Source organism: Rana temporaria, chromosome 3, assembly GCF_905171775.1.
Source record: "Rana temporaria chromosome 3, aRanTem1.1, whole genome shotgun sequence".
Taxonomy (NCBI): domain Eukaryota; kingdom Metazoa; phylum Chordata; class Amphibia; order Anura; family Ranidae; genus Rana; species Rana temporaria.
This window is the reverse complement of record NC_053491.1, coordinates 225645382-225662601: the sequence shown is the minus strand read 5'-3', so window position 1 is coordinate 225662601 and position 17220 is coordinate 225645382. Positions and strand designations below refer to the sequence as shown.

Sequence of the window (17220 nt, the reverse complement as noted above, 5' to 3'; positions counted from 1 at the left end):
CCTGGATGTGCATGCTGGAAAATCAGCAGCCGACGACTCCCGATCAGCGCTCTCAGCCAATGGCAGAGATCACTGTTCGGAGTGTTCTGGCGGGGGGGGGGGGCTGTCAGAACACAACAGCTCAGCGCGGGAGATCGCTGAACTATCCTCGCCTCGCACGGTTAGTACAGCGGCTCTCTAGTGTGTACCCGACTTAAGTATGCAATAAAGATCATAGCTGGAGTCCAACTTTAACATTTACCTGATATTGCAATATTCTTCCTGATCCAGTATTTATCTCATGTCTATGGGTAGCCCTGAGTTTTATGGATGGCAATTGTCTGGTCCTTGGCCCCTGATAAGCCAATACCAGCCTTCTGTTCTATTTTTAAGCCCTCCTCTCTCTACTGTAGGTTAAAAGAGAACACTTGTAAGACAGCTTGTCCTGAGTGTAGTTGCAACATAATGCCATGTACACCAGGTGGCACTACAAACGGGTGTATTAAATATTGATGTTTATAGTTGTTGCTTAGAGGTGTTCCTGGATTTCTGCCAGTTCTGCTGTATACAATTTGGATGCAGCAAGCATATCTCCTGTGTCCTGCCATCGGGTTCAAAGGAAATAAAATAGCATAAAAGCACATTACATGGTGCCAGGAGCTGGAGATCTTTACTGCTCAATGGACTATAATCCTTTAAGTGTAACTAAAGGCAAAACGCTTTTTATAGTTTTGGATAGAGTGGAGAGGTATTAGAACACCTGTCAGCTGTTATTGCGATCTGTGCCCCTGTTATGGAGATTCATACCCTCTATTTGTCCTGTTTACCATTATCATCGAAAAGCAAGTAAAAGAAAATCCAAAATTTTGGGTAGCATCAGAATACTAATAGAGGGAAAATCTTCCAATAAGAACGCTAGTTCTGTGACCCTGGTGACACACTGGGATCCCCTCACTTTGGAGGATTTACCTCTCTCTTCCAGTTTTGGCTATGGGGCAGAAAGTGAAGAGAAATCTCCCAATTGGGACACAGATGGCAAAAATAAATAACCTGGCGGAGGTTATAACCCTCACTTTTCCTATCCACAATGAAAAATAAAGTTTTTCCTTTAGTTACAGAGGGTTGTTGGTATGTATGTTATTGTGAAATATACAGCTACCCAGCATTGTAACCTTTTAGATACATTTAAAAGGTTTGAACAATATGATTTTCTAATCATCAAAGGTCTTTTTACAGAAAAAAAAGGAGAATGAAAATAGTTTTTCGTATTATTGCTTGATACTAAATGCAAGGTCCCTTATGACACAACTTTTATGGCAGAAGACAAAGGGGCAAATTCAAAAAAGCTTTTTTAACACTTTTCTGGCATTGTTGCCATATTGGAAATTTCTGCGCCAAATTCATAGAAGCCATGCAACACTTTTCATGCTATTACTGACAAATGCTGCAAATTTTGGTAGTTCTTATGTGTGATGCATTTGCATTCTGGTACTATGCTGTAAAAAATGTATTAAGAAACATGTCATATCAGTGATAAGAATATTGGAGAGAAATAAGACCTCTTCCATGTTGGATTTTTGTGTCACAGATAAAATGATGTATATTGGATAATTCTGCAAAAGATTCATTTACACCTTAGGCCCCATTCACATTTGGCATTTTGCAATCTCAGGCAGAATCGCTGTGATTCTGCCCGTGATCTCAAATTGCACTACAATTGCGAAACATATGTTAAGGTGCCATTCATTTTCAATGGCATCTAAACTGCAGTGCGAAGCAGGAGCTTCCTTTGGGTGACAAGCTTCATGTGTCGCGGTTTGCCACACCTATTTGAAATAAATGGCACCCAAACATGCATTTTGAAATTGCAGTGCGAGTTGAGATCGCGACCAGAATCAAAGCGATTCTGCCCGAGATCCTGAAACACCAAATGTGAATGGAGCCTTACCAACTGTTACATGAATCTGTCATTTGTTGCACGGATAACAGAGGCAGATTTCTGTATACAGATTAAGTGTCCATATATCCTAATGTACTTATATAGTCCACCATTGTGAAATAACACAGTCTATGAGTCAATGGGTTCAGTGAGATAATGATCCAGGACCGATTCTACCTTCACCACACCTCGTGGAGCCGGCTCCCTTCACACCAAACACTCACCAGATCCCCATGTAATCAGGCTTTGGTTTAAATCCTTAAACCAGTCAGCTCCTATACGCAACTGAAAGATCTTTCCGATGTTGCCATTCTCCTCTGCTTCCACTTCCATCAACGTCTCCCATACTTGCCAACTGTCCCGTTTTTAAAGGGACAGTCCCGTTATTTGGGACCTAGTCCCGGCTAATTTAGCCTGCCGGGACTTGTCCCGGCTAGTGGGCAGTGCTCGAGTCCTGCAAGAACGCATCCGCATCCTGCAGGGACTGGCCTTTGGCTGCCTACACACACAGCCCCGTCCACCACACACTCTGCCAATCAGAGCTTAACTTACATCATGCTGCAGAGCCCTGTTCCCGATATCCAATGAGGGCACTGCTGACATCTCCCTCCTCAGCCACCACGTGTGCCTGGCTCTCAGTACTCTGTGGGTGTGCAGCGATTGCTTGGAGGAGCATCAGGATGCCGGGAGGAGGGGGAGACCCGAGATGACATGGGTGGAGTGCTTATTACTGGACACAGGTGAGCTGTGTCATTGCTGCTCATTAGTGGCTCTGTACTGTACAGCATTGTCTATGGGAGCTGTATACTGTGTCCAGACTGCAGTGTGGATATGGGATGGGCACTTCAAGTTACTGCTCTGTCATCTATTAGCTATGTAGGTATGAAGAGTTATGTACAACTTGGGGGCCCTCCACCACACTATTTACTTGCCACAGTGATGAAAAAAAAAATGCAAGCTCCAGATCATGTTAAGAGTTTTTTGCAGGGCTAAGGACTCCCTACTTACCTCCACAGTCTTTGACCATCTCCTGTATTATGGCCGCACAGTCTCTGATCATCTCCTGTATTATGACCATCTCCTGTATTATGGCCGCACAGTCTCTGATCATCTCCTGTATTATGGCTGCACAGTCTCTGACCATCTCCTGTATTATGGCCGCACAGTCTCTGACCATCTCCTGTATTATGGCCGCACAGTCTCTGACCATCTCCTGTATTATGACCGCACAGTCTCTGATCATCTCCTGTATTATGGCCGCACAGTCTCTGACCATCTCCTGTATTATGGCCGCACAGTCTCTGATCATCTCCTGTATTATGGCCGCACAGTCTCTGACCATCTCCTGTATTATGACCGCACAGTCTCTGACCATCTCCTGTATTATGACCGCACAGTCTCTGATCATCTCCTGTATCCTGGACGCACAGTCTCTGATCATCTCCTGTATCCTGGACGCACAGTCTCTGACCATCTCCTGTATGCTGGACACACAGTCTCTGACCATCTCCTGGTCGCACAGTCTCTCTCTTTTTTTATATACACTATTAGTTTTAGAAATTCCCGAGGGAACCATTATCACACATTGTGGTGTTTTTTTTTGTGTAATGCATGTAAATTTTGGAGCTGTCCTCGTGAACTGGCACTTTACAATAAATGTTGCACTTTATTTGTTTTATTTATATATTTTATTTTTGAGGTGGGGGGGTGGTCTTAGGTGAGTTCCCACACTTTTTTCCCCAGGACTTGACCCCTGCTAGTGGGCAAGGCAGGTGCGGCTTCAGGGCCTCTCCAAATATTACCATGATGGGCGCTTGTCGGGTCCTCTGAGCTCAGCACAGTTCTCGGAATAACGCAGGACGCAGCGGGAGTCTGAGCGAGACCTGCGGGCGGCAGCCATGACTGAGCGGAACACCCGGGGGCCGGGCGTGGTGACTGCACTAGGAGCGGCGACAACACACTGGAGACAGATCACCGGAACCAGCGAGAGGGCAAGCTGACGCAAGAGAGATAAGATCACCGGAACAAGCGAGATCAACTGGTGGCTAGAGGGGGAGGGCTGCGGAACAAGAGAGAGGGAAACGTCTGCTAGAGCGGTGGCTCAGTGCATGGAGAGGCGGGGCCGAGTTGTAGTCAGCCTCCCCTGTCACCTCAGCGTACTCCAGGACTGCTCCAAGAGGGAACGTAAGACCGGGGGAGGAATAAGGACGCACCAGAACCAGCGAGAGCGGGGAGGAGCGTCTCCTCTCCACCACAGAGAGGAGGGGCTAAGCGAACTCTGCTGCCTTAGGAGACTTGGTGAGTGCTGCACTTTACACAGCATTATGTGTGAGCCTCTGTGATTTACTATTGTGTTAGTAAACAAGGTGGTGTGTAAGGGTTCTAGTCCAATGTATCGTGTCTGATAATAAAATGATAAGTAGGCAAAGATTATGCGGAGTGGGTGGAGCTTCGGGGAAGTGAGTGTGGTAATTAATTAATTAATAGCTGTGCTGCAAAGTGTCCCTGGAAAATTTTTTCAAATGTTGGCAACTATGGTCTCCTCTCTACTTCCTCTGGACTCACCTCTCACCCGGAACTTTCTGTCTGTAGCTGACATCACATTCTAGACAGGAAGTGATTTTAGAGAGACTCAATATATATTTTATGAATTATCTATAAAGGCATTCACATCAACATCTACATTTAGACCACATGGGATGAAGGACCTGACTTTGTAAATCAATTTTATCTCCAATTTGGAGATTTTCTTATTTAATAAACTTCCTCTCTAATGTGGAGTGTATTTGTCGATGCCCAAAAAAATCGTATTAGAGGGATCTCTATTGTGTGTAGTTGCATAATGTCTGAAGACTGAATAGTTCTTAAAGCCCTTCCAAATGTTGCCTTTGTGCTTATTCAGCTGAACTTGCAAGGCCCGCTTTTTGATCCCTACATACTGGAGGTCACATGAGCACTGAATCATATAGCCAACGCCAGTAGTAGGGCTTGTAATAAATGGTTTAATATACAAAGTCTGAGAAGTACTGGTCAAAAAACAAAAGTATCTGTCCTCCTTTTTCTGCACCCAATAATAGCGCACAGTTGATATCTCCTACACTGGTAATAACCAGTGAGGTTCTGAAGAAAGGAGACTTCTCTGGTGGATTGAAAACATTTGGGGCAATCCTATCTCTAAGAGAGGGAACTCCCAAATAGACTACCTGAGGTCTAACAGGCAAAGCAGGTCCAAGGACCTTATCATTGAGTAGTATATGTCAGTGTTTGCGGATCAAATGCTTGACCGATTTGTGCTGCATAGAATATGAAGTAATGAATGGCAGAGAAGGTCAGTTGCTGGTATAATTAGCTGATGTTGACTTTTCCACCAACAGTGAACTTCTTTCTCCTGGCAGAAGAGGCTAAGCTATTAAGTAGCTCAAATGAATATCCTTTTTCAACAAATCTCTTAGTCAAGATCTCCACCTATGCTTTATATTCTTCTATTTCAGTGCAATTACGTCTTAGCCGCATATACTGACTTTTGGGAGCTGACTCCAGCCATGAAAATGATGGCAGCTATCTTGGGGAATGAAGGAATTTCTATCTGTGGATTTGAAAAAGGTGGAGGTGACAAAAATTCCCCCTTGATTGAGATCTTCAAATCAAGAAAATGGATCTCTTCCAAGCTAGCTTCATAGTTCAGTACAATGCCCCTATCGTTGTTGTTCTGGGATTCCATAAAGGTATGCAGGCTATCTTGGCTACCATCCCATCATATTGCAAAAACCCACGAGGCAAGCATGTAGAGATGCGTAGGATATTGATATTGAATCCAGTGTTTATCTAAATGACATTTCAATTGAAATGGTTCGCTAGTAAGCCAACATGCTTTTCGTTATGCATTCAAGAAGAATCAATATGGTCAAACTTGTGATAAAATAGCAGAAGAGAAGAATGCAAAGCAAATCAAATTCAGGTGCAGAAGTGAATGTGGTTATTTTCAATGTATTTCAAAAACAGCATTTATAAAGCCATTCATTTCCACTATACAAAAACTTTTGGCATATTGTAAAGTGCATATAGATGTGAAGGCTTTTTGATGTGTACCTGCTATGGCAATAAACAGGAGTTGACATTTTGATTTGTAAGCACAATGCTGGGACCCATCTACTCTTTAAGCAACACTACAATATCCCTATTCTCCAAAAAAAAAAAAACAATTTATAAATGTACTACTTAATGGCCCTGTAATGTTTTTTTCATGAAATTGTTTATTACAGCGTTTTTCTGCCTCCTAGTAATGCAAATCCCATAGTCCTTATCAGGAGCAAGCAAGATAGGGTGGCTACTCTTCTTCAAAAGAAATTTGGACATTTGGCAAAGGCTGATGGTAACTTGTGAGGTAAAAATGCATACTTTTTATTTTTTTCAACCAGAGTTTTGTGTCACTTTAAAACTTAGAAAATACAGTCATCCAACATCCAAAGTGCTGGCACAAGAATTGTTTTTATGAAGTACTAAAATTTTCGACAGAATCCAAAAGAATTACACAGTTTGCACCACAGAACACACTCTTCTCAGTATCACTAAAATAATGACTTACAAGTGAGCTTGATAGGATGGAAAAAATGAGGTGTAATTGTCAAAGCTGACGAGCCCACATAAATTCAATGGGCATAGCTAAAAATCCTGGCACAGATGAACTATGGATTGCTAGGGCCTCGGATACCTAAAGGTAGTTGTAAATCAGGAGCACTGTCAAACATGCAAAATACCTTGGTTTCTCGGATGCCTACTCAGAATATTGTCATACAAATTTACCAGAGGCAGTACTAATGGAGCACTACATGTGTCAACTAATATATATCTGCTTTACCTCACAATTTGTGCAGCATTGAAATGAATGGCTTTTGTCCATACCTGTTTGCAATTTTTTTTTATAAAACCATATCTTTTTTTCAGGTAGTGTTGAATCCTCAGTCAGGTTTTCATTGTTGTCTGTGCCTCCGCAGTGGAGATTCACCCTTTCTACTTGTCCTCAGATCAAGAAATTGACCAGAAATCCTAAAATTAGAGTTGTTACAGGAACAGAAGAGGAGTTGAAGGAACCAATGGGCACACCTGCTCTTGTAACCAGTGCTTTAAGTGGGCCAAAAGAGGTGCCGGTACTCTATTAGGCGCCGGTGCCCCCCCCCCCCCCAATACTGAACATGAAAATACCCTTAGAAAGTACCCTGAAAAAGAGCTACTGTAGAAAGAGCTACTGAACATAAATGCTAAATTCATGTTAGTGCTTTTTACAGGGAAAGGGGCGACAATGGGCACAATGGCATCATGGGGCACAGTGGTGACAAAGGGCACAGAGGTGACAATTGGCACAGTGGCATCATGGGGCACAGTGGTGACAATGGGCACAATGGCATCATGGGGCACAGTGGTGACAATGGGCACAGTGGCATCATGGGGCACAGTGGTGACAATGGGCAAAGTGGCATCATGGGGCACAGTGGTGACAATTAAAGGGCACAGTGGTGACAATTGGCACAGTGGCAACAATTGAGGGGCACAGTGGCTGCATTTGATGGCATGGCACAGTGGTGACAATTGATGGAACAGTGGCTGCGTTTGATGGCATGGCACAGTGACTGCGTTTGATGGCATGGCACAGTGGTGACAATTGATGGCACAGTGGCTGCGTTTGATGGCACAGTAGCTGCGTTTGATGGCATGGCACAGTGGTGACAATTGATGGCACAGTTGCTGTTTGATGGCATGGCACAGTGGTGACAATTGATGGCACAGTGGCTGCATTTGGTGGCATGGCACAGTGGTTGCATGTGATGGGCACAGTGAGGCTTCAATTTTTTTTTTCTGCCCCCCCCCCCCCCAATTTTGAGCACCAGCCGCCACTTTTCCAGACATTTGTAATGTTTGTAGATCCTGGGACACACACACACGTGTGTGAAGGTAAAGTGTCTGCAGGGAAAAGTCAGGGAAGGGAGGGGGAGAGATAACAACCATCTGAGAGGAGCAGTGTGACAGGCAAAGATGAATGGATCTGTGTGAGGACGACAGGGAGCAGGACGGCCGGCCAGATAGTGGCTGAGGAAGGGAGGAAGATGCCAGGGAGAGAGAGAGAGCATTGCAGACACAGACACAGACGCTATGGCGGTAGTTCCTCCACTGATCATCATATTCCTGGCCTGGGGCTGCGTTCCGGTACGGGAAACCCACGTACTGTACTGGGCGCATGGAGAGGTGCTGGTACTCTCCAGAGCCATTTTTGGAAGTGGCGGTACTGAGTACCGCCGCGTTCCGGCCCAGTTAAAGCACTGCTTGTAACACTGTCTAACAGGGGATTTCTCTTGGCTTTTTAGAGATTTCTTCCAACTTCCTGTTTTGTCTCTGGGACACCAGGTAAGAAGGGTTAACTGAATAGTTATGGTGTTCATGTGCGGTGTGATTATCCTCCACTCTTGGCTTGGTATAGTTCTCTCTGCCCCCTGCTGCTTGGGATGAGGACATGTACATGCTAGACTGGACATTCCCCTTTCTGGGTCCTACCTCCTAAGGGCTGGGAATCGCCATTATGGACTTTGCATTAGACTGCAATACCAGATAAGTTTAGGAGTATCTAACTCCAGAGAGAGGACTATAGAGAATCGCAGCACCCCTCTCTTGTTTAATTCAGGCTGTAAAGTAGGCTGTAGTAGTCTGGGTGTAGACCTGTTTGGTACCAGTTTGTCTACACTTCAAAGGGGATGCCTTCATGCTGAAGTATTAGTTTAACATAAGTGTACTCTACTATAGTGCCCTCTAGCTAGTGTGCTAGTCATACATTGTTTATTTGTTAGTGTAGGTAAATTGGGTTGGCTGAGAACCAGGCCTGGGTTGAATCTGGGTTAGGATTTAATGACTCGGGGAGGCTGGATGACTCATCTGACAGCTCTTCTGGTGCCTCCCCCTGCTTTCTGGAACCTTGGAGAAGGTTCTAGATGTAGTGGGTGGAGGCTAGGAGGGGCTGCCAAGCATATTTATGAAAAAAGGGTCAGCTAAAACAGTCTGAAATAGAGCAGCTCACCTCATAAATAGGTATGAGTCATGTCAGCAGGGGTAGTTAGGTGGAAGATAAAGTGCTATGGAGGCTGTCGGGGGCCCTTGAGGGTGCCCACTAGTCTGGGGGGTGTGACCTCGGGCCTGGGGCTCGAGTGCTTGAAGATGCGATCTACAACACACAGAGGAAACTCTTGCTGGAGGCACGGAAACAAATGAGAGGACAGCAGGAGCAGGTCAGCACATCCGGAGATCTCCTGAGAGTCAGTCGGGGGGGGGGGGGGTCAGGGGCTGGTGAGTGTCAGTCTGGAGAACTGTGGAGAGAATGTCAGTCTGGAGGATTGTGGGGAGAAGTTAGCCTGGAAGGGAAGTGAAAGGAACAGCTGAACCCAGGTGGGTTAGCAGTGTCTAAAGAGGTGGTGTTGAGATCATCGATCACAGAGAGGAAGTGCTGGGAAAGTGTAAACTGTGTCACCCTGGGCCAGATCCACATCCATTTAGTTCCGTGCAGCGTATCAGAGATACGCTACGCCGCCGTACCTTACCTGGCACATTTTCGAATCCTCAGTAAGTTACGGCGGCGTAGTGTATTTCTGGTGGCGGATTTCATATTGGGCGGGCTGGGAGCGGGTTTCATTTAAATGAAGCGCGTCCCCGCGCCAAATGAAATGCGCATGCGTCGTCCAGAAATGACGTCGCAACGTTAACTTAGACGTGAGTTACGTCCATCCCTATTCACGGACGACTTACGCAAAAAAATAAATACAATTTCGACGCGGGAACGACGGCCATACTTAACATGGCAATTCTATCTATACGCCTCAAAATACCAGCTTTAACTATACGCCGGAAAAAGCTGACTACAGACGACATTAGAAAATGCGACGGCTGCGCGTACGTTCGTGGATTGTCATAAATCGCTAATTTGCATACCCGATGCAGAAAACGACGTGAACGCCACCCAGCGGAAGCCGAAGTATTGCATCTTAGATCCGAAGGCGTACGAAGACGTACACCTGTCGGATCTAACCCAGAAGCCGTCTTATCTTGTTTTAAGGATTCAAAACAACGATACGCAAAATTTGAAAGTACGCCGGCGTATCAGTAGATATGCCAGCGTACTTGCTCTGTGAATCTAGCCCCCTATCTTTAGGTATAGGGGCTGAGAGTACCTGCCTGTAATGGGCCTTTGCTATCAAATTGCAACAAGGTGACACAGCTGAGTTTCTGCAAGCAAGTGAGTGTTAGCCCTGGTTCACACTGGGTACGATTTGGAACGATTTGAGATGCGATTTGACATGTCAAATCGCATCTCAAATCGGCGGCAATTGTCGGCAATGGCACTGTCCTAATCAGTGCGACGCCGCATCTGCGATTTCAAAAAGTAGTTCCTGTACTACTTTTTGCGATTTCCGGCCACGATTTACATTAAATTGCGGCCGAAATCGCAGCAAAATCGCAGCCGCGAAATCGCCGCAGATTTTGAATTCGCAGCAGTGTGAACCTAGGCTTAGAGGAAGAAATGGAGCATAGGGCTGTATATAGGAAGAGTTGTCCCTGAAGTTGTTTTGAAGTCAAGTGGGCATCCTGTAATCTCTCATCCCTTTTCAAGTTTATATCCCTCAATAAAATTTAAAAAAACAAAGTAATGGACTGTTCTCTGACACTGAGTGCCTGTGGAAATTCGATGTGCCTGGCTGTGAAGGCTGGGGGATCCCAGTTAATTTGCGGCTCCTTAGGAGGTGCACTTCACCAGTTTGAAATTCATTGGAGTATCCCTACAAAAATAAAAAACACAAAAAAAAACACATGCACAGTCTGTTATCTGACAAGTGATTGGAAAATACTGTATGCTTGGCTGCAATGTGCCTATCAGGAAATTTAACCTGGGATTAAACAGCCAGATCAGTTCTGGTTCTGCGCTACACAGAGTTATGGAAGTGGGCCTCATTAGGCCATAGTACTGCAAATATTACTAAAGATAGGATGGAGTTGTAGCAAGCAGCCAGCTTGGGACAGGAGCGGTAGTATCAATGTGATAGTGTGTTCTGGTCATGGGGTGATCTGAAAGGTCTTAAAGCATCCCCTAGGTGACCAGGAAACTGTAATCAGTCCTCGGCTGCTACATAGGGCTAGACCCAGGAGCCGATCCCCTAGGTCTGAAAGCGCACCATACCTGCAGAATATAATAGAAGTCTATGGCTCAGTGCAGCTAATCCTCAGGAAAGCCGCAGGTGCACGGCACTGCACCTGCAGATCAGTGTGAAAGCAGTCTAATAACCAGTGACGGCCGCTCCATTAGGGGTGCATGGGCACGGCTCCCTAATCCATGCGCCCAGCCCCTAATGTACATGCAGAGCGCCGGACGCATGGATTTCAATGGGGGTTTAGCGCCTGAGGTTCTAATTGACTTAAAAGAAGGGTGGGCATGGGGAATTAATATTCGCTATTGTCTTCCTGCTTCTCCTCCAAGCCAATCAGTAAGCGGGTCTTAAGACTTGATTGGCCCAAAGGAGAAGTGGCCATACTGGCTGCCAAGAAGGAGACGCAGGGGGAAGCCACCAAGGATAAGGAGACGCAGGAGAAAGCCACCAAGAAAAAGATGCAGGGGGAAGCCGCCGAGGCTACCAGTGACCTAGATCACCTTTGACTGACCGACCGGTCAACCGAATGGGGGGTGGGGGTTGACAGTTTTTTTTGGTCGAAGGCCACATTAGAGTGCCCAGGGGCCACATGTTGTGCACCCCTACCCTATCATAAAGTACTACAATACCTACCTCTGATCACTGGGGGGTGCTTACACTCAGACAAAGTCAGCAAAAAACCTGTATGCAAGGCTAACTAATGCAAACTGTAATGTATAGTAGGTTAGCTATAGATAGTTGCTATAGTGAAAATATAGACAATGCTTCCAACTGACTAACTGAATATAAGCATATTACTGTACAAATTTTCGAGAATACTCAATCCTCCTTTTCAGGTACAGTGTCATGCCTGACAAAGAGGTGAGCATTCCACACATTACAATACACTACAAAATGTATTCATTCAATAAAAAGCATATTCTAATGTAAATAGAATAGCTGACTGAGCAGGCTCAAGTATTTGTTCTTTTTATTTTTTTAATTCCTGTGTGGCTGGTTTTCATGAAACTTTAGTGTTTCATTTTTTTACTGTAGCCTAAGAAGTATATTTTGTTTGAGACATAAAAGAATTTGTGACAAAATAAACAGGAACCTAAAATGTCATCCAGTATAGAAAGTGCATACGGAGGAATGCAACTTCAATAGCACATTCCCCCTTTTATTTAAACAGTGTACTTTTTTTTCTGTGTATCCAAGTACTACAAATAGTATCAGTGAAACAGAAAGAGAATGAAAACTTCCTTGTTTGCAATACAAGTATTTTTCATTTTCCAGCTTGTCAGGTTGGGAGTGACGTCATAGAAATTTGCAAATTCTGTACAGAATAGGTAAGAGGAGCACGGAACATTTGTATGGCAAATGTCTGACCTCAGAATTTGAACGCTTGTCCCTGGTGGAAATAGTTCTGTCTGGATGGACGCATATGTAAACTAGTGACACCTTGTCGTATTTTTGAAAGCAGCACCAAGAACAATATTTGATCAGTTAACATGAGCTTCGTACTAAAATGACCGAACTGAAATCTAAAGTAGTAAAACAATATAAAGCAGGAAGAACATTGTTTAAAAACAGAAGGAAATAATAGGGCACAATGTACAACCCAAACATACATAAAATGTGTAAAGCATGGGAAAACTCAATGTTGGAATTTGACTTTGGGTTCTATTTTAATTAGGAATTAAAAAAAAAATCAGAAATAAATTTGGATGCTGCCATTGCGAACCTCTGTCTAAAAGTACTATTTTCCTGGCTGCCTTCCACCTAAATAAGTTTATGGATCACTGACCCGTAACATGCATGCCAATTATAAAGTCAAAACCGATGAGCATGACAGAGAAGGTTAGACTAGGCAATTGATGAGCATGACAGTAAAGCAACTAGCATTTTCAGGAGAGGTCCACTAAGGACAGTGTACTGAGTGCAGAGGTCAGGTGTATGCAATGTGCAAAGACAAGGGGTTTAGGACTGTATAACATACAGAGTGGAAGGCTCAGGTGTATGTAATGTACTGAATACAGAGGTCAGGTGAGTGGAATGTACAAACAAGATGGGTCAGGATTGTATAACACACAGAGAAATGGGTCAGATGTATGTATTGTGCAAATAAAATGGGTCAGGATGGGGTAACACACAGAGTGCAAGGCTCAGGTGTATGTAATGTACTGAATGCAGAGGTCAGGTGAGTGGAATGTACAAACGAGATGGGTCAGGATTGTATAACACACAGAGAAATGGGTCAGATGTATGTATTGTGCAAAGAAAATGGATCAGGACTGGGTAACACACAAAGTGCAAGGCTCAGGTGTATGTAACACAGTATTCCCCATGATGTGATGAGCCATTTCAGGGTCCCAACAGGTAAAAGCCAACAGAGGAATCCATAGATCAAAGAAGAGGTGGTATCCTATACATAGGGGTCTTGATGTCAGCTTTTCAGGAGGAGAAGGGAAACTATAGCAATGATCAGGCAGGCAGGCCAACACACAAATACAAGCATCACACACCACACATACACCACACAAACAAACAACACTTACAACACACACACACTAACACATAACACGCCACACATAAATTACAAACATGCGTCACACATACATCAAAAATATAAATCACACACACAAACAAACATCACACAATTCCTCTCTGCAGGGAGAATTCAATAGGCGGACCCCACCCCAGTAAGGGCCTCTTATTCTCCTTGGATGCTTCCAGCAAGTTCCCTTGGGCCGATAATAGAAATCATGGATCTGGGGTCCCATATGATGCTGCTCACAGGCAGCCCCGATCTCTATTGGGTCAGCAGGGTGGCCTGGTACAGAAAGGCTGCCTGTAGGCTCCTATCTACAGCCGTGCTCCCACATTTTCATGGTTTAATGCTTGTTTTGTTTAGGGGTTGCATAATGCATATGAATACTTACCTTATTCCTCTGTTATACAGTGCATTTCTTTGCTCCTGAAATGCCTCGAAATTTGAGTGAGGAGGAAGCCAGCAGGACAGTGGATTAGGGTTAGTATCCCACCTAGATTAAGCAAACATTAGATCCCGAAAGGGAAGAGGCACCAACAAGTAATTTTTTTGTAAAGCTTAGAACTTAGTAGTTAGGTAATAGTTCAGGTTTTGCATCAATACTGCTGGGTAGAAATAGGCAGCTGTACTTTTTTGTGGTGAAAATCAGCCTACCACCAGACACGCACAGCACGTACTACCTTTTTACATGAAGCAGATAATAAGATTTTTTAACAAGTTACTTCAGTATGCAGTGACAGCGTGCAGTGTGTTGTAACACCATAAAATTGGCCAGAATTCAGCTTTTATCAGAAATCTGATTGGTTACCATACATCATTAAGGTTGCAGTACACTTTGCACTACTTTATTAAGTAGGCAAGTGGGTGTTGGGCCTGTAAAATCAGTACAACATTGTTGAAAACACTTCATTGTCACAAGACTTTATTACATCAGTGTTTTTTTGTTTGTTTTCTTTCTTTAATGAAATAAAAATTAATGTTAATGTTTGTCAAGGGAGCCACAACAGCAAAAAGAACACTACTCTACTGTATGAATAATTGATATTTGCTGTAACTAGTACTTACTGGGTGGCTCTGTAGTTGGTCTTTACACGCTAATCAGTGCTTGAACTTGTACTAGATTGGTTTCTACCATAGTCTACACTTTTTTTCAATGTTTTGTTTTTCATACTGACTCAGTTGTATTGTTAGGCCTCAAATATCAGTTTTATGCTTAATGTTTTTACATTTCAAAGACATTGAATAAAATGTATAGTGCAATAGTGCAAGATGTTGATTGGGCTGAATGAAGATAATCCCATGTCTATGTGCACCTGATGGATGCTTAAAGTGGAGCTTCAGTCCCCATAATCATTTTTTTATAAACAATCCCCCTGTGATTGTTGGTACTTATACATTAATATTTGGATATTGTCCTAACTGTCTTCATGACAGTGTTGTGCACAGTGGACACAGGAACATGAAGATCTCTGGATCTGATCTGATGGACTTGTAACCATGAGATTTTCCATGCTTTTCCACAATTTTTGTTCTCAAATCCTCAGACAGTTCTTTGCTGCTCTTTCTCTTTTCCGTGCCGTGTGTGGCACACAGAGACACACAACAGAAAGTCTGAGTCAATTTTTTAGCTTTTTAATTGTAACTAGTTGCCGGTGTGATTTTTATATTATCAGCACCTGTTAATTGTTACAGGTGAGTTTAATTAAAAATTACAGGAGCATCACAAACTGCAATTCATATATATCTTACAATTTTGAGAAGGTGCCACTAATTTTGTTCAGTGCATTTTTTGGGGTTTTGCCTGGAATGTGTCAGATTTGGCTTTTTGTTTCTCCACTTTTTTTTGTCATACCAATACAAACAAAATAAATAAACATGAGAATGCCTAAACATTTGTAATTGCAACAATTTTCTGGATGAAGTGGTGCAATATCTGACAGAAATACAGGGGTGCCAATATTTTTGGCCATGACGTATATACAGTACAGTATATATGTTTTGTGAGACAGGATTGTGAACAATGTATATGTGTCACCTTGGTTTCTCATTAGTTAGTCTTAGCTATGTGAGCTGATTTAAGCCTAGTACTCATGGGCCGAATGTCAGGCAAATTGGCCGGCTCAATAAAAAAACTGCAAACATTCGTCCCGTGTGGGATGGCATACAGGAGTTTATGGCAGCCATTATCACATGTCAGGCTTACCAACGAGATTGAGGCGGCGCAGCTGGATACTGGACTTATCAGACAAGGCCTGGACAAAATCTGGTCCCGAATCACGACAGCTGAACAGAGAATCAGCTACGTGGAGGATGAGGTTGGGAAAAATACTAAGGCTATCAGCACCATGCAGGCTAAAATGAGGGCCTTGGAATATCGCAGAAGATGCAGAATATCACAGAAGATGCAGAAAATCGCAACAAAAGAAACAACTTGCTCATCGTGGGCCTGGCAGAGGGCATAGAGGGTAAGGACCCTTGTGTGTTTGTGGAAGATCTACTGCAATCTCTGTTGCCCTCTGCCCAGCTCTCACCATACTTCACTGTGGATAGGGCGCATCAGCTCTCCAAGTTTAGGGACTGGTATTAGATCCTGAGGGCCTCCAAGGCTGCAGGGGAACTCAAATACCACAATGGCAGGCTGTTACTGTTCTTGGACTATACCATGGAAACCCAAAAGCTGTGTTGATTGTTCAATGGTCAAGGCTACCATGATGGCCAAAGGCATCAAGTACAGCATCCTGTTCCCAGCCAAGCTGTGTGTTGTGGATGGGGACAATGCAGGCCGCGACTCAACTGCAGCTTACACTATCACGAAACCCCTGCATAAAGATCCATGCCAGGTCCCAAGAGAGCACACTAGACCTCCATTCATCCCTCTTATAGTCTCTCCCAGTGGTCTGTTCTTTCCCATCAGCCAGTTGGTAGTTGTAGTTCCACATGATTCAGCCAGAGGGCGAATCCCATCCATACACACTACATATCCCAAGATGCTTTGCTCTGCCTTGTCTCTGAATAAAAAGGTAACAAGTCAGCACCACACAACACTAGGGAAAACAGCTCCCCCTGCAGCAACACCACAAGTGTCTCCTGATTGCAGGAACATGTACATATCCAGGAGTAAAATAAAAATAGCTCAAGAAAAGAGCATTATATTTTTCCTCTAACTAACAGTATATTTCTCTGCCTTTTGGCTAAGATCAAGTGTAGTATCTGTTCTTATCAGTTGCCAATAGGTGGTGCTAATCTGACTGTCCCCAGTACCCTGTGAGAGGGAGAACGGGATGGCAGTCGGCGGACGCTAAGCCTGTTGGCGTGGAGGTGAAAGCCTTCTGATCGGGACAGAGAGGCATGAGATCGAAGCCAGGAGGCCGGGTCCCTGGCCTTTGGCCTGGATTTGGTGGTATCTACCCCAGTCAGTTGTTCTGGAGAGAACCCTTGCTCCTCTTTTTTCCCGGGAGGAGCGGGTAGTATTTCCAGAATGTGATTAGGTGGGAGAGATAGGGGTTGTGGGTAGTAGCCTGCTTAGGTGGGCTCTCCCCGACCTCTTTTCCTACCTTCCTGGCTGGGAAGGGTGCTGCCGGTCCAGACGGGGG

The 17220-nt window shown here is 44.2% G+C and overlaps 1 pseudogene; it reads left to right on the top strand.

The window, feature by feature from the left end:
* Positions 1-16801: 16801 nt before the first annotated feature.
* Positions 16802-16893, top strand: LOC120933976 (annotated as a pseudogene).
* Positions 16894-17220: the final 327 nt, after the last annotated feature.